The sequence below is a fragment of the Alosa alosa genome, chromosome 15 (genome assembly GCF_017589495.1).
Source record: "Alosa alosa isolate M-15738 ecotype Scorff River chromosome 15, AALO_Geno_1.1, whole genome shotgun sequence".
NCBI classification, from domain to species: domain Eukaryota; kingdom Metazoa; phylum Chordata; class Actinopteri; order Clupeiformes; family Clupeidae; genus Alosa; species Alosa alosa.
The window spans coordinates 565,707-584,457 of record NC_063203.1 but is presented as its reverse complement, the minus strand read 5'-3'; the positions used below and the strand labels follow the sequence as shown (position 1 = coordinate 584,457).

The following is an 18,751-nucleotide window of genomic DNA, read 5'->3' as shown; positions in this document are numbered from 1 at the left end:
TCAGGTGCGCCGCGTGAGACATAAGGCCGAACATGCAAGCCAATGAATCGTGCTTCTCACGACAATCGCGCCGTTAAACTTAAATAGGTTAACATCACTCTAAGTTAAGCCTTCAAGCAAGGAAAACGATGATTTGAAGACATCTGTTTCGTTGGAAGGGCAAGGGGTAGCAACAGGGCAACACAGAGACAGGCCCGATGGCAGGGCTGTTATGAGAGTATTAAAATATGGGATATTCTACGGGAAAACATTAAAACGGCAAGACAGCGGGGAAAGTTAAAATACGTGATAAACACGGAAAAAGTTGGCATGCATTGTTTCGGTCCCCGTGCACAGGGATTATTTGTCATACTATTAATCACATATGATTATTTGTGAAATTGTGCAAACAGGCGCAACACATTTGAAAAGGAAGGACTGGTAGCATGCAAGCTCACGGGAAAGATTGATTTAAGAATGTTATCACAAAGTGTGTGGCTGTGGCGCGGGCGGAAGACAATTGGCAGGGGAGGGTCATGTCTTTTTTTTAACAATTCTGTCGGAGGGTCATTGAACAATTTCTAGCAGGCAAGAGAGGGTCATGCAACTTCCAACTGAAGCACTCAAAATTCCTCCGGTGGCCCCTTCAATAAATAACGATCAGTCCCTAGATTGCTGCTGGGCTATATGTCTTGGTTCTGTTAACAACTCATTGTCAAACGATAGCCTATCGGCGGTTGCATCCATTACAAACAAACATGCAATGTGAACGTCTGGGATTGGGGAGAGCACTAAATGCTCTACTGAATGAGCACGAAGTCAAACCTTTAAATGAAAAACACTCTTTAATAATCCAAAAAAATAAACCGCTAATGAAGTAAACTTGTGACCATCAAAAATCGTTTATCTGGTAACTCCAGTGATACCAGGACGTAACAGGAAGGCATTTGGCTGAGCAACGGAGGTTAATATGCTCCATGTTTTGTCCAAATGATGACTGTCTATCATCGTTGCACTCGGAGAAAAACGGAATGTTTCATTCGTCCCGTTTCAATCGTCCGGTTGTACCTACTCAAAACGCAGATAGAACCTTATTATTCTAAGGTAGCGAAATAGCGTTCAGCATGATTCATGCCCAATTAATTCCCCCTGTTTAAGTGTTCGCCTTTGTAGTTTGGTTTCGTGATAGCCTATGATAAACGGCTTATGGCCAAATATGTGAAAACGTTAAAATACAGTAGGCGATAAACCCGGAAAAAGTTGACAGTGATTTTTTCATAATCACTTTGGAGGGTCATAGAAAAATGTATTGCTGGCGAGGGAGGGTCCGCGTCTTTTGGACTAATGCTCCCAAAACTCCTCCGGTAATAAATAACAAACAGTCCCTAATGAAGTAAACTTGTGACCATCAAAAATCGTTTATCGCCTGTAACTCCGTGATAACAGGACGTAACAGGAAGGCATTTGGCTGAGTAACGGAGGTTAATACTCTATATTTTGTCCAAATGATATCTGTCTATCATCGTTGCACTCGGAGAAAACCAGAATGTTTAATTTGTCCTGCGTCTCTACGGCTGCAAACGGGATTCACTCGCAGTTAACCAAATATTTCTTTATTAGGGCAGGGCAGGCATATTTCTGGCTATTACATTATTTCTAAACCAGTCTGCTAAAGTCTGCAGTGAAGTCTGTGTAGGGTTTTCCAGGTGAGACACCCTGCTCACTTGAGCCATCTACGGTTGTTTGGGTTGTTGCAGCGTCTCACTGGAAAAATACAAATTAAAGTCGCGTGATACCGCGTGATCCCACGCGCGGCCCGCGAGTGAAGCTGGCCAAGTCGAAGCACTGCCCACTGTAGGTAGATATTTGACGATAACTGAAAGTTGGAATGGCTCTAATGTTTGCTAGCAGTTATGCCAAGATTTGTAATTCTGCTAACCATGCTACTTAGCTAATGTTTTATAGTAGTGCTAGCAATGCTAACATGCTAACCATGCTACTTAGCTAACTTAACCCTTTAGGCGCCAGAGGTTTTTTTCCGAAACGATCAATTTTGACATCTTCATTTCAAAAGGCTATATCTTAAAAGTGATAAGAGATAAAGACTTTCTGTAAATTAGAGAAATATTAAGGATGACCCAAAGTTTATGTAGAGATTAAATGTTTATATCTAATTTGCATATTGTGACGTCATATGGTGGCGGCCATCTTGGATTATAGAATTTTCATAAAAAGTCGCATGTTTGAATGATAAAATGCACCACTTCTTTCCCCCCAAAATGTCCCTCACCTTCTGTATGCTATATTGTACAATACTGAATGCTCAGGTAAATAGTAAGTAGTGAACAAACTGTGTAACTCATTACTAATAAATGGCAGAAACAAACCAAATGCATGTAGCGGTAGACTGGCCTTTTGATGTAGAGATTTTCCATTTACTACATACAGTAGGCACTCTGATGTATGGGGCACATATATATTATTCAGATGACACACAAACACAAGTAGACAAGACCTGTTTAGTTCAAAAGCTCATTTGCCACGGCAAGGCACAGATCAGGAGTGAGATGACGAGACAAGACAAGAGACAATGTTAGTATTTTTTTTCTTTTTGTTGTTTTTGTTGATGTTTTTTTGTTTTTTTTCTTAGCTGACAAAGACACACACATCACAAGGACATGAACACACAACAAGGAACACATAGTGTATGTCCTAAATGATCAGGGAAATAGATAGCAAATCAACAGTGTAAATCATTACTAATAAATGGCTGACATTTTTTTTTTTAATGTAGCAGGCCTTTTGCTGTAGAGCAGGGCCGGCATTCCCATCATCTTGTGATTGACTTTGCATGACCTAATGTGTGTGTGTGTGTGTGTGTGTGAGAGGGAGAGTGTGTCACCACCTCCACCATGCGAGCAGCATGGCCAGAAGTAGGTGGATAGTTTAAATGGTTAAATTATTTGCTAGGTCGATGAGGTTTAATGTAGTTGGAATGATTGAACTAGGTAGATGATGTTTAATATAGTTGGAATGACTGAACTAGGTAGATGAGGTTTAATATAGTTGGAATGACGTTACAGTTAAATAGGTGGATAGTTTAAAAGGTTAAATTATTTGCGAGGTAGGCCTAGATGAGGTTTAATGTAGTGGGAATGACTGAACAGTTAAATAGGTGGATAGTTTAAAAGGTTTAATTATTTGCTAGGTAGATGAGGTTTAATGTAGTTGGAATGACTGAACTATGTAGATGATGTTTAATATAGTTGGAATAACTGAACTAGGTAGATGAGGTTTAATATAGTTGGAATGACTGAACAGTTAAATAGGTGGATAGTTTAAATGGTTAAATTATGTTGTGGACAGAGGAAACAGTTGAACAAGATGTGTAGTCTTATTAAGAGAATGAGGGGCCGTTTATATGAGAACGATTGCGAAGGAAGACGACAAAATATTTTATCATAAGTGCCTTTCGTTTACACGGCGACCCCGCATATCGGGGCATGAAGACGCAAAAATCTGAAGACTCCTTCCAGAGTGTAGAGTTTTGAAGACGACCCGGGTTGCGTCTCCGTCTAAACGGCTAAACCAAAGATCCTTGATTAGCTCTCTGGCTAAACTGTCAAATTAGAATGTCTGCGCGTGACGTACCGGGGTTCTATCACACCACCACCCAGCGGTCTAGAATGCATATCCAATCACATATTCGCGTCTTCATATAAGATTTCCCCCTGAGAATGCTCGTCTAAACACAAATAAAAAAATGAAGACGAGACGCCACTTCTGCGTCTTCTTTTTTCATCGTCACTGTATAAACGTAGCCTGAGACTGTATGCTTAAAGCCTGAGAAACTGACAGTTGATGCAGGTGGCCGGAACACCTGGCCTAGGATTCTAATTGCTTAAGTGCTCTATTATGATGTCATCAGCCCATGTTAAGTCTATGGGGAAATTTTGAATAGTTTTTAATTAATAGTTTAAAAAGTATAAAAGTTACAAAGATGAAAAATACAAAGCCCCCATGTCCTAAGTAGGACCTACGTAACATAGTTTGAATGAAGTTTCTACGTTAAACGGTTGAAGCTGCATTAAATGCGTTAGTGGAAGAATAAGAATAAAATGCCTAGGAAGAACAGTACAGTGCATTTTCATGCACTGTAATAAAAGACGATAAGAAGAACAGTGATAATAGTCCATTGCATTTACATGCAATGCAATTAAACCGCTGCACTAGGCCATCACTTTGTGAATGCAATGGTGTTGTGCATGTTTTCTGCATGCCTAAACGGTCACACAAGGCAGCAAAAACTTTGGATTCGAAATTGTGACCCTGGTTGCTGTGGATGCCCTCTATCAGTACCTCTGCCACCGTTTCAGCCTCCTGGTCCGGTAGAGCATAGGCCTCCGGCCATTTAGTAAAATAGTCCATCGCGCACAGCACATATTTGTTTCCTCTGTCTGTTTCAGGAATCGGGCCCTTTATGTCCACACCTACCCTCTCCATCGGTGCCCCAGATGTTTGTTGTTGCAGGGGGGCATGGGATTGGTCCAGGGGTCCTTTGTGTGCTACACATGCATCACAACGTCGACAAAAATCTTCAACATCCCAACGGTGCTGACCCCAATAGAACCCCTGCGTAGATGATGGAGAGTTTTAGAGCTCCCAAAGTGACCAGAGCTGGCGCCTCCATGGCGGGCCCCAGCACAGCTTCTGAGGCCTTTTGGCACCACAACTTGCCACCTCTCCCCACCAGTGGCTGGCTCCTTCCACGCACACTGGAGCACATCAGACAGGCGTAGCACATTGAATTTACTCCACAGACTTTTTGTGGCCACCGACAGTCCTGACACACAGCCTCCCAGGGCGGTCTGTGCCCGATGAGGACCCACTGACGCACTGGTCTCAGGTCTCCTCGCCCCGTAGCTATCTCTCTCTGGCGTCCTTTCTGTCGCAGAAGCTACAGCCATCCACAGCACATGGGCACCTGAACAAGCCATCCGCATGGGCGTGCTGAGCCCTAGGCCTGTGCACCACAGTGAAGTGGAAAGACTGTAGCTCCTCAAGCCAGCGTGCTACCTGGCCCTCCGGCTCACGGAAGGACATCAGCCATTGGAGCTCAGCATGATCCGTCCTGAGCACGGATCATGCTGGGCACGCCGCATAAGTAATACTTGAAGTGTCGAGCAGCCGTCACAACAGCTAGCAGCTCATGCCTTGTCACGCAGTAACGCCGCTCACTCTTACTGAAGATGCGGCTGAAGTACGCCACCACCCGTTCTCCTTCAGGCCCTGTTTGGGACAGCACAGCGCCCATGCCAACGTCGCTGGCATCTTTATCCAACAAAGCTGGGTCTGGGGGGGTGGGGACTGGGGTGTGAGGGCCTGTTGTAGGGTGCTAAATGCCTCCTGGCATTCTGCAGATCATGTGAACAGCTGATTTTTCTGAAGCAGACAGAAAATATGTGCACCTTGGCGGGGGATACCAGCTAGTACACTATCCATAAGTCTCTCGACTGTCCCTGGGGCATTGCATAGTTCAAAGCTGAGAACTTTAAACTGCCAGTGCCCCCTGCCAGTGCTGAACACAGTCTTAGGTCTCGACTCAGAAGTGAGGGGGACCGGCCAGTATCCACTCTGCAGGTCAAGTGACGAGAACCATGAGGACACCAGATCCAGTGTCTCATCTACCCGCGGGATGGGATAGCAGTCCTTGTCACCTTGTTCAGCGGTCTATAGTCCACACAAAATCTCCATCTCAAACTCTTTTTCTTGGGGACCATGACTATGGCTGACGACCATGGTGCACTTTGATGGGCCGCGCCTCACCAGTGTCAATATGGTGCTGCACTAGATGTGAGACCCACCTCATCATCGCTTAAAGCGAAAATGTCTTTGAATTCCCACCTCAGTTGCCACAGTTTCATTTTCTGTTGGTCATCTAGACCTGCATAGTTTTTTGTCCAAATGTCTCTGATCGCCTCTGTCCGATTCTCTAGGTCCATCATCTGATCAGGTGGAGGCAAGACTGCATGGCCCCTGGATGACACGGGCGGGCTAGACTGTGTCGTTTGCATCTGAGGACCAGTTGCTTCAGGATGTGCTGTTAAGCTGTAGGTGGGCACAATTTGTGTTACTTGCTGGGAGGGGGATGTCAGCTGAACACATTGTCCACCAAGTAGAATCAGCGCTCCAGAGCCAAGGTTTAATGCACACCCCGTGAATCTTAGAAAATCGAGGCCAAGGATGCATGGGTCACTCACCTCTGCCACCCATGCCATAAAAGTCACTGCTAAATTCCCCAGTGTGAAGACAAAAGTTTCCCTGGAGGCTGTCTCTCCAGTAACTGTTTGCAATTTTACAGAAGTCTGTTCTAAGACGGTCCCCGCCGGAACAACGTCAGGTCTTAGTAATGTGGCGCTGGACCCTGTATACACCAGGGCTGAGCACGACACATTTCCCACCAGCACCGGAACGTGGCACAAGTTACCCACCTCTGTCCAGTCCACTGTTACAACAGGGTCAGTCTGTATAAGCATGTCCATGCACTCCTCCCCCTCAGGCGAAAACTGCAGTCCCCGGTGAGTGGCTGAAGGGGTCCGTAGTGTCGGGGCTACCCGGACCCATTGCCGTTTCTGCGTCTTCCGTCAGCGACAGGGCGAGCTGAAGGGCCTTTGTTGCCTCTGACCAGCATGCAGTGGAGGCTAAAAGCTCAAACTGAGCCCTGTATGCTTCCCAGCTTTCCTTACCAGAGAATTTCGGTGTCTTCGGGCTAGCCGGAGCAAAGTGCAGGGCGCCGCCATCTTTGTTTACACCCGAAGAAACCTCGTGGTCATGACGTAGTTCAGCCTCAGACTCCCAGTGGCGCGAAACAGTGGCACCGTGTCGTAGAGTTCCAAAATGTTCTTCAGTCCAGGACGACAGGCCAGGGAACTCGTCCTCACTCTTCACCTCGGAACGGGCACCCATGTAGCCATCCATAATGCCTTCTTAGTAGCAAGAAACAGCCAATCAAAGCGGGGTCCAATCTCGAGCTTCTGACTCTGCGCACCCACACACACACGCACACTCACTTAAACTCCACCCCCCAATTCCCCTTAAAAGGCACACAACAATTTAAGAAACTCAACAGGTTATCACTATATATATATATTCATCAAAACTATTAATGAACACATGTGGAATTATGTACTTAACAAAAAAGGGTGAAATAACTGAAAACATGTCATATTCTAGTTTCTTCAAAGTTGCTATTTTTTTAAATTTAATACCATATTCAGCAAGCCATAACTTGACAAATATTCATCTGTGGGCCAAATAACTTTGCATTCATTCATAGTTTTGATGCCTTCAGTGAGAATCTACAACATAAATAGTCATGAAAATAAAGAAAACGCATTGAAATGAGAAGGCGTGTCCAAACTTTTGGCCTGTACTATATATATATATATATATATATATATATATATATATATATATATATATATATATATATTAGTTATATAGAATGCATATTTATACTCAACATACTCTATTTATCTCTGTAGACATGTCATCTGGAAAACCTGTATTTATCCAACCTGTATTTATACACTTTATTAATCCCTATTATATATACAACCACTCTACCTGCACTTAGTATTTAATGCTTCTTTGCAAATCTGGTTGGATGTCAACTGTATTTCCTTGGCTCTGTACCTGTACTCTGCTAAATGACAATAAAGTTGAATCTAATCTAATTATTTCTTATAAGGAATGGTCTCCTTTTTCCCAATACCTCCCAAGCCATGTGACCTACAGTAGTGACTCCAAACCAATCCAAAATAGTTATCCTATATGGGACAAATCAGACACATGTCAAGTTAATAGGTTTTTGCACCTACTATTTTAAATAATTTTAAAACCCATTTGTTTCCTATGGAAACTGCTTTTTGCTCAACACCTTCCATATAATGGGACCTAGACACCACAGATGATTGTTCTGCTATGTGGGACTATTCAGACACACCTCAAGACTTATTTTGTTTGTGTGTGTGTGTGTGTGCGTTTGTGTGTGTGTGTGTGTGTGTGATACTTGTGTGTATGTCTGTCTTGCATTAGCTTTTACATATTTTCTGCACATTCGTTATAATAGGTTGGTAATTGCAGGGATATTTTTCGTTTGTTTTGTTCTTCTTGTAACCCCTTCTTAACGGGTGTGTGCACAGGCACTATTACAATACATAAACAATTAATTTAATGGCGCAAGTTGGATTGAATAGCGCGGTGCCTCCACTGTAAAAATACTACACTTACCGTATAGCTCGTGTATAGTGTATTGCTACAGAATTTAAATAATCAATGTGAAAATAATAAGACTAGTGGTGAAGGTAGTTAAATGAATTGCCAATACACCCAAAGTATAATGAAATATAATAATCAAATATTTATTTAATAATAATTAGCCACGTAATAAAAGTGACAACCCAATAGCTGAGAAATGTCAGCGAGCGAACAATTCACTCAAGGGGAACCGAACGTTAACGAATGGTAACGTTAAAGGTTAAGCTAAACAGAGACCAGTGTGGAAGACAATACAATATACACAAGTCAAGTTAAATCACAAGAATATACCAATCACAACAGTATTATTAATCATATATAATCAAATAAAACCCCAACCCCCGCTGGCGGTTGGAGCTCGGTGGTGCACAGGACGGCAGCTCTCTGAGCTGCAGGCAGGACAGCAACCGCTGAACGGCTCTCCAACTCGCCGGTGATCCAAACGAGAACGAGGGAACGTGTGTGTGTGTGTCAGTGTAAGTGCAGTTGACGTTACTCACGACCGATCACTCAGAACTGGGAGATTCCGCTCAGTCCTGACACAGAGGAATCGGAGGCAGCTATGTCCCAGCTAGCCGAGGATGCGACTCCGGTGGAGGATATTGCTGCAGTCAGCCTGCAGTGCACACCTCAACAGCAGCAACGGGTAGTTGGCGGTTGGCACTCCAGTGGGCTCAGCACCGGAGGCAAAACGCAGTCGTCCTTAGGAGGTCTGGCTCCGGTGGGCCCAGCACCGAAGCACAAATCGAGTCCGTCTCCGAAGGAGAATGCAACAGGAGCTAGCTAGCAGGTCAGCTACCCAGGTCAGGATAGCTTCAGCTACAATAGCACTCATAGATATATGAATAGCACTGAACAAATAGCTAGCTAGACAAATAATAGCAGACCGGTAACTTAAAAGAGAAGGGGTAAGCAAGTACGATGCGCTGATGTTATGGAGTAAGTGGGCCTATGAACTTGTCCAATGGTCTCCACAAACTACAGGCAGCAAAGTATCCTCTCTCTCTCCAGTGCAAACCCGGACCGTGACTGACGAGCCTTCTCCTCTCTGAGGAGATGGAACCTTCACATTCCCTGCGATTTCGCGGGCATAAACAAATAACAAATAATCATTGGCTGCTTAAACAATTCAAATAAAAGCAAAACAAACAAAGACATTTGATTGGTGCACATGTATAGAATGTTGTAAATCACAGAAGCAAGTAAATTACAACATTCTGGTACATGGAGTAAATTCATACAGTAACAAAAGGGTAGTACAAGGATACTAAGCATACTGAAAAACGTCAATTTTGCAGGTGCTTACACTCTGATCATCTGTTGTAGCTGCCATACTGTTTTTGTTTAATTGACTGTAATTACAGTGCATGAAAATGCACTGTACTGTTCTTCCTAGGCTTCTTCTTATTCTTCTTCTAACGCATTTAATGCAGCTTCAACCGTTTAACGTAGAAACTTCATTCAAACTATGTTACGTAGGTCTTACTTAGGACATGGGTGCTATGTATTTTTCAGCTTTGTAACTTTTATACTTTTTAAACTATTAATTAAAAACTGTTCAAAATTTCCCCATAGACTTAACATGGGCTGATGACATCACAATAGAGCCGTTAAGCAATTAGAATCCTATGGCAGGTGTTCAGGCCACCTGGACCAACTGCCAGTCTCAGGCTTTAAGCATACAAACTGGCCCTATTAAGACTACACATCCTGTTCAACTGCTTCCTCTGCCAAAAACTGTTTCAAAATAAAAGTCCTCACTATAATATTTTACTGTTAAACAATTTAACCCTTTAAACTACTGAACTTTTTAACTGTTCAGCCATTGTAACTGTTACTTGTCATCAACTATGACTCCTACCCACTGTAGCTAGTTAGCTAAGTCACATGGTTAGCATAGTTAGCATGCTAGTTAGCATTTTTAGCAAAACTGTTAAAAATGATTAGCTAAGTTAGCTAAGTCATATGGTTAGCATAGTTAGCATGCTAGCATGTTAGCATGCTAGTTAGGATTTTTAGCAAAACTGCTAAAAATGATTAGCTAAGTTAGCTAAGTCAAATGGTTAGCATAGTTAGCATGCTAGCATGTTAGCATGCTAATTAGCATTTTTAGCAAAACTGCTTAAAATGATGAGCTAAGTCAGCTAAGTAACATGGTTAACATTGTTAGCATGTTAGTTAGCATAGTTAGCATAACTACTAAAAATGATTAACTAAGTTAGCTAAGTCACATGGTTAGCATACTTAACATTTTAACATTGTTAGCATGCTAGTTAGCATAGTAACTTGGTTAGCATTATTATCTTTGTTAATATAGTTAGCATAACTACTAGCAAACATTAGAGCCATTCCAAGTGTCAGTTATCGTCAACTATCTACCTAAATAATTTAACCATTTAAACTATCCACTTATTTAACTGTTCAGTCATTCCAACTATATTAAACCTCATCTACCTAGCAACCAATATAGTTTGTTTTTACTCTGTATGATATTTTACATCATATTTTTGCATTTTCATGCACTGTATTTCCTTCAGGAAATGCTTTTCTAGTTCTTCTTATTCTTCTTCTTCTAACGCATTTAATGCAGCTTCAACCGTTTAACGTAGAAACTTCATTCAAACATTGACGCGTAGGTCTTAATTAGGACATGTGGGCTTTGTATTTTTCATCTTTGTTACTTTTATACTTTTTAAACTATTAATTAAAAACTATCAAAATTTCCCCATTGACTTAACATTGCCCTTTATGACATCACAGCAATTAGAATCCTATGGCAGGTGTTCAGGCCAGCTGGACCAACTGCCAGTCTCAGGCTTTAAGCATACAAACTGGCCCTATTAAAGACTACACATCCTGTTCAACTGCTTCCTCTGCCAAAAACTGTTTCAAAATAAAAGTCCTCACTATAATATTTTACTGTTAAAACAATTTAACCCTTTAAACTACTGAACTTTTTAACTGTTCAGCCATTGTAACTGTTACTTGTCATCAACTATGACTCCTACCCACTGTAGCTAGTTAGCTAAGTTAGCTAAGTAACATGGTTAGCATAGTTAGCATGCTAACATGTTAGCATACTAGTTAGCATTTTTAACAAAACTGCTAAAAATGATTAGCTAAGTTAGCTAAGTCACATTGTTAGCATAGTTAGCATGCTAGCATGTTAGTTAGCATTTTTAGCAAAACTGCTAAAAATGATTAGCTAAGTTAGCTAAGTAACGTGGTTAGCAATGTTAGCATGCTAGCGCTAGCATGTTAACATGCTAGTTAGCATTTTTAGCAAAACTGCTAAAAACGATTAGCTAAGTTAGCTAAGTAACATGGTTAACATAGTTAGCATGCTAGCATGCTAGTTAGCATAGTAACTTTGTTAACATTATTATCTTTGTTAACATAGTTAGCATAACTGCTAGCAAACATTAGAGCCATTCCAACTGTCAGTTATCGTCAACTATCTACCTAAATAATTTAACCATTTAAACTATCCACCTATTTAACTGTTCAGTCATTCCAACTATATTAAACCTCATCTACTTAGCAACCAATATAGTTTGTTTTTACTCTGTATGATATTTTACATCATATTTTTGCATTTTCATGCACTGTATTTCCTTCAGGAAATGCTTTTCTAGTTCTAACATGCAGCCTTGTAAGAAACACCAAAGATTATTCTACTTTTATTGTATTGTACTTTTTGTTTCATATTTAAAGCCTTACAATATATAAATAATAGTTTATATATATATATATATATATATATATATATATAAATAATAGTTAATATATATATATGTATATATATATATATATATACACACTAGAATATGGATGTTGCTGTTGGCAAACAACGTGACACAAGTTAAGCATTTTTTAAGTTGGCAAAAGTTGAACTAGCTTGCTCCGCTGGTGGAAAAATGCATGGGACTCATGAGTTGTAGCGCTATCCTATTGTGTGCAGAGGGAATTTGAAAGACGACTGAATGGTGAGTCCCCAGACCCTACATCTTGATGTGGGTCTGGCTCGTCAGGCTATAAAAGGCCTGTAGAAGGAGGTAATTTAAAGCGCCTTTCAGGTCACGCAAGGACACTGTACAATAAGACAAGAGGACATAGACATAAAAGCAACATAAAAGCATCAAACAGGGACCGTATACAAGAGAACATAGACATAAAAGCAACATTAGGGACAGTACATGTAGACTGTACACTTAGTAAAACACACTATACATTCAGCAGGAGACAAACAGCAAAAATAGAATAAAATAAAACAGTAATAGAGGAGCGAGTGGGATGGAGGAGGCATGGTTATGAGTAGGAAGGAAAAGCAAGAGTGAAAAGGTGAGTTTTTAACTATCCACCCCTACTGCACGGAGATGTGCAGTAGGGGTGGATAGGAGGTGGGCATCAGTGGAGTGTAAGGTGCGGGTGATTAGGTGTGTCTGATTAGTCCCATATAAGAGAACTACTCTGCATTAGTTTGGAGACACTTGGTCACATGGCTTGGGAGGTATTGAGAAAAAAGGAGATTGTTCCTTATATATAATGACATAATGACATAATGGATTTTCTTTAAAATATTCATATCAAATAGAGTGTGCATTAAAGGCCTATAAAAAGAGATGTGTCTGATTGGTTAGGAGAACCATTTTGCATTTTTTGGTGTCAATACCAGAGCCATATAAAGGTACCTTTATATGGCTCTGGTCAATACTGTAGGTCAGATGATGTCAAAGTTATTGACAAAAAAGACTCATACTAAAGAGAATACATAAGGAACTAAGAAGATAAGAAACTAAAAAACTAAATAATAAATATACTATAAATTAAATGTAAAAAAAAAACACAGTGTGCTTAAGGATGATCAAGCATGAGGCGCTTGCAGCGACAGGGCCGGGACCTTGAATTTCCCCTGGGGATCAATAAAGTATCTATCTATCTATCTATCTATCTATCTATCTATCTATCTATCTGTAATTCTGCGTGCATGGTAAGGTGCTCTAAGAGAGTGAGTGTCATGGTGAAGGTGCAATAAGTAGTCCAACAGTGCAAGAATAAAGTCTAGAGTCCAGCATAAATAAATATGGACAAATAAGAGAGTAATATACCGATACGATAACCAATAATATTACTCTTGAAAAAAAATTGTGAAAAGTGATTTGGGGAAAGCATTTAATAAGCATAATTGTATTGCAGTAATTTGACCTACCACCAAATGATGGACAGAACTCATAATAGTCCTCAATAGTACAGCAGTCAACATAACAGTAGCCTAGCCCTACAGTATGTGTGGCTCCTTTAAGTGAACCTGAGTGAGTGGCTAGAGAGTATGAATCGTTTTCATTTAGGACTAAACACTCATAAACGGCTCAGCTGGGAATAAGCTACAGTATAGCGACCAAATCAGAGTTTGTGAGGGAAACTTAGGTTTAGTTTCAACTGCGGGTAACTGAATAAAGCTGCAACTCCTCAGACTGTATCTTATGTCCGTCTACTCTGTTGTGCACAACCTGCTGCAGCAGAAATGAAAGGGGTAGCCCCGAAGGTTTTAATAACTTATTATGATGACCTGTCTGGAACTGAAGCAGTAATGGTTAGCATATTTCTAGGTAATAATACAAAGTAATGCAAATATAATACTAAAACACAACTTAGAACTAGGCCTACTTATGTACTCGTCCCACTAACGAGTTTGTTTATTTGTTTCCCCGACCAGCGCGGTAAAGTGCAAACACATCAGCACAAGACGACTCTAGATAGGGCTGAGCTCCGCTCTGGTAAGGTTAAATGGTGGATCATTCACGAGAGGATTTTGAGATGCACAGATTCCCAAATGAACGCATATCCACAGATTTTGTTAGAGTGGTGAAATACATTCACACCACTGACATTATATTGAGGAAAAAGTATAGCCAACCAAGCTCAAGTAGCTCAGTGTAGCCAGACGGACCTTACGTAGGCTTACGTATCGGCGCAAATTATCGGCCAGAATTCTGTTATCGGACCGATAATAATATTTTAATTTCTTCACTTATCGCCCAATAATATATCGGCCGCCGATATATCGTGCATCCCTAGTTACAGCCATTCAGTATTGTAGCAGAAGCCATTGGTCATGTGTGCTAATATAGCATGAAAACCAGTGTAGCAGTAAAACAGTTGTAAAACATTAGGCTGTGGACAGTAGTAAAACAGTAGTAAAACAGTAGTGGACAGTGGAAGCATTGAACAGTTCAATGGCCCTGGGCACAAATGACTTCCTCAGCCTGTCAGTTGTGCATGGCAGTGAGCGAAGTCTCCAGCTGATCAAGCTCTTTTGCTTTATAATAGTGCTGTGGAGTGGATGACTTTCATTGTCCAAGATGTTGATCAGTTTGCTCAGGGTTCTTTTATCTGATATTGAAGTGATGCTCTCCAGTTCGGCTCCCACGACAAAGCCAGCTTTCCTTACTAGCCTGTCTAGTCGCCCAGCATCCTTCTTCTTTGTGCCTCCTCCCCAGCATACCACAGCATAGAAGAGGACGCTGGCAACAACAGACTGGTAAAACATCCTGAGGAGCTTACTGCAGACATTGAAGGACCGCAGCCTCCTCAGGAAGTACAGCCTGCTCTGCCCTTTCTTGTAGAGTGCTTCAGTATTTCCTGACCAGTCCAGTTTATTGTCCAGTTGTAAGCCCAGATACTTGTAGGTATTTACCACCTCCACATTGACCCCATCAATGGAGACTGGTAGCAGAGCAGGCTTAGACCTGTGGAAATCCACCACCATCTCATTGGTCTTCGAAGTGTTGAGTTGGAGGTGGTTGAGTTTGCACCACTGCACAAAGTTCTCCACCAGGTTTCTGTATTCATCCTCCTGGGGCCTGTACTACGAAGCGGGGTTACTGGCTTATCTGGGTAACTTCGAGAGTAACTTGATCACGTGTGGCGTAACTTCCCGATTAACCCGTACTACGAAAGGTGGATATGTTTTAACCGAGGTATGCTGCCATGGCAATTTACGCTGCATCTCAAACCTGCTCCGAGCAGGTTATGTTCTTGGTTAACCCGAGGTTTCCGTTAACCACGCCCTTTATAAGTACCACCCCTTCACTAACAATTCGAGACAATGTCGGCGTACCTGGATGATCCATACGACATTGGAGCGCAAATCGTGAGGGGCTCTCTTCGCAGGGCGAGGGGTTTTAGAGACCGCCATATATAGACTATATACCCGGACGATATTCTCTATGAAGATATAGATTGTCAGCCGAAGGAATTCGTTATCTTTGTCAGATGATCTAGGCAGAAGTCTCTAATGTCACCCGTCATAGCAATGCCCTTACGTGGACATTCATGTATTCCATCTAATCGGTGATGCTGAACATCTGAGCAAGAATACTGTATGTCCGAAAATAAATCGGACATGCCTAGCCTACAGTATGCTGAACATCTGAGCAAGATAAGCCTAAAATAAATCGGACATAGCCTAGAGTAGGCCTAATAAATTAAAATCACAATGGTAACAAACTTGTTGAATTGAATGTCATATTACTGTACCCTGCACATAAAGGCTACACATTTCCACAGCACCAGAATTTGACCGAATGCCTCCCTCAACCTCTTCCATAACCGGCCTTCCACTAGGCTATTATTTGCGATGGCCAACTCCTCTGCTATACTGTAAAACACTCTGGTGCCTTACAGTAGTGGTCAAAGGCACCTTTTTCTTGTTAGCTGTAAAACAGAGGCCAAGTGAAGGTTATAAGCATACTAGGCCTACATGTTTTCATAATTAAGAAACGTTAATGCAAGCTATGACTATATAAACCACTATTCTGAATAATGTGTTTGTGTTTAATTTTCACCTGCTGCCATGTGCGTTTGGCAATGGTGTTGCATCTGAAATGTTCACAGGATTAGGCATACACTAAATCAGTCAATGGGGGCTACTTAAACATTCAATTATCCTATTACTGTAAACTATATGCCCACTTCTAAATTGTGTTGAATCTGTAGGCATTTCTATGAACTCAAAATAGGCAATTTAATTATTTCAACTCATTTCATACATTCCGCAAGCTATTAATCCTCCGTAACACATATTTGAAGAACATGTGGAAATAAAACTTTACTTTTAGGCATTTAGGCTGATCTGCAATACGTTGCCAACATCCTTGCTTTGTTCAATGCTGACGTATTTTTTGTCGTAGAGTGGGTTTTAATTCCTCATAACTTGTCATAATAATTGTGCATTCCTCATCCGTAAAATAAAGTGATCGCGTCATCACTGAAAGTGGTGACTTGCGCTGCAACCAAGCGGCAACATTCTAATCTGAACAATGAAGCCTACCCGGAAGTTCGAAAAACTGCAATACATCGAAAATCCGCTAGGGACTGATCCCAAAAGCGAGCAAATGTCCATAGACTCCCATGTTAAAATGTCCGTTTTCACAGCGTAAACACATGTTTTTAAAGCCTGGTCCCATGGACTTTTATTGTACTTTTCGGTAGTTTCCCAGTGCCTGACAACTGTGAGGGGGGTGAATTTTTTTCTAACTCATTAGTTTAGATCACATTTAGATATAAAATATATGAATAATTAAGGGCGTGGTCGGCTTGATTGACGGCTGACGTCGAGGCATACAGCAGCAGACGTTGCCAGCTGAGTGGAAAGTGGAAACCCTGAAACTTTGACGTCTCAGCCATGATTATACACAAAGTTACCACATCCTTTCTGAACATCTTTATTCAAAAAGCTGACATCAAATGGTTTGCTAAGCTATTAATTGAAGCCTACTAACCGACACTTTCAGAAGACTTCGTTCCAGTTTTTTCAGGTAAGTGACATTCATTCCACTACTATTTCACGTAGCACTAGATGTTAGCATTATTTAGCATCGAGTGGGCACTAACGTTAGGCTACGTTGGCGTCATATCGCCTCAAATAAGTTAATGTCGAAAATGATGACCGAATGGCAGAAGCACACACATACATTTAGTTAACTTGAATAAAGTTAACGTTAGTGAAAACCATTGTGCTCCCGTTATGAGTTAGCTTAACGTTGGTCATACTAGCCAGGTGTGAGTCAATGAACAGACAGCTCTAAAGTTAACGTTAGTTCATAAACATACTGGGGCAACAAAGCATGTTCTCGTCAAAAAACCTTTTGCAAATACGCTCTGTGGGAATGCTTAGTCCATTGACAATTTATACAGTCTTTGGGTTGTCAAAAAAACTTCAGCCTAAGCATTAAAAGGCTTGTTGTCGGCTAGCTGAGGCAAAATTGTGAACCGCTATGAACCATTGACCGTATACTTTGAACATGGAGCTGTGATAACAAGTTTATAGTTATAACTGACGTTTGAAACTCTTATTGATGCCATTTATTTGTTAAACACAAATTTGAACGAACACTTCTTGTCTATGCAAAGTTTCCCTGTAGGTAATCCAGACAGGCTGGGTGCTGGAGAGGGCTCTGGACTCCTAACTTCAATTCTCGTCTGTGCAGTCGACACTCAGAAGCATCACTTCAGCACTGATTCCATGGTACTTACCCAGGACAGGACCCATGGACATTTTTCATACATTTAATTGGAGCAACCTACTGGTTGTATATTCCAGACATCGTTACCATATACTGAACAAACATGAATGCATTTCAGACATTTAGAGTGGCCTTTTATTTTGAGCAGTCCAGGGCGTATCTGTGCAATAACTATCAAAATAATTTATCATTAGCATCTTTTGATAAGTCACACACGGAAAGTAGTTGTATTATGCAGGGCATGTGCAATAGTTGAATACACGTGTCCTGTCCCCATTCAGCTAAGTGTTCTCGGAGTTTGTTGTTCATTATAAATATTGGGAGTGAGTCTGCAAATCTTACTTCGTTGTTGTCATATATTGCCTCCAGTCTGTGATTGCCACATAACAAATATTTTTTTTAGCTTAATTTGTGAGCACTTGTTCATAGTTTACAGAAAGTTCAAGGATGTGACGTATACCAATATTTCTGTTTTCAGATCTGGAACATTTTGAAATCCTACCAGATGGGGCAGAAGTCATTGAGCAGTGGCAGCTTCTGATTTCAAGGACTTTGTTCACCTTTATTTACAGCATTTGCATCTGTGTCTTTAAAGTGATCTAATATGTACTGACTATGTACTAGCTTAGTACATATTAGTTTTTGTTATTTTAGTTTCACAAATTCAGTGGTTACCTGTAATGCTCAAGATATACAAGTAAAAAAAATCACCTTTACTTCTGCATCTGGGTCTTCAATTCAACCTACTGACTGAAGCTGACGGATTTGTATAAATGTTTTTGAAAGCACAGGCAAATTGGTTTGGCATGAGTTTTAATGTAATTCACAGTTCAGAAAAGTTCCATAAACATTTCCAAGATCGCAGTTCAGTGCCATCAACAGTAAGTTTGCTTTCTGATATTTAAAGAACAGAAATGGGTTTGGCA

General features: G+C 41.1%; 1 long non-coding RNA gene across 1 annotated transcript; it reads left to right on the top strand.

The window, feature by feature from the left end:
• Positions 1 to 16,774: 16,774 nt before the first annotated feature.
• Positions 16,775 to 18,437, top strand: LOC125308091. The gene is made up of 3 exons (XR_007195832.1): positions 16,775 to 17,117; positions 17,713 to 17,827; positions 18,304 to 18,437. It is a non-coding gene; the product is annotated as an uncharacterized LOC125308091 (long non-coding RNA).
• Positions 18,438 to 18,751: the final 314 nt, after the last annotated feature.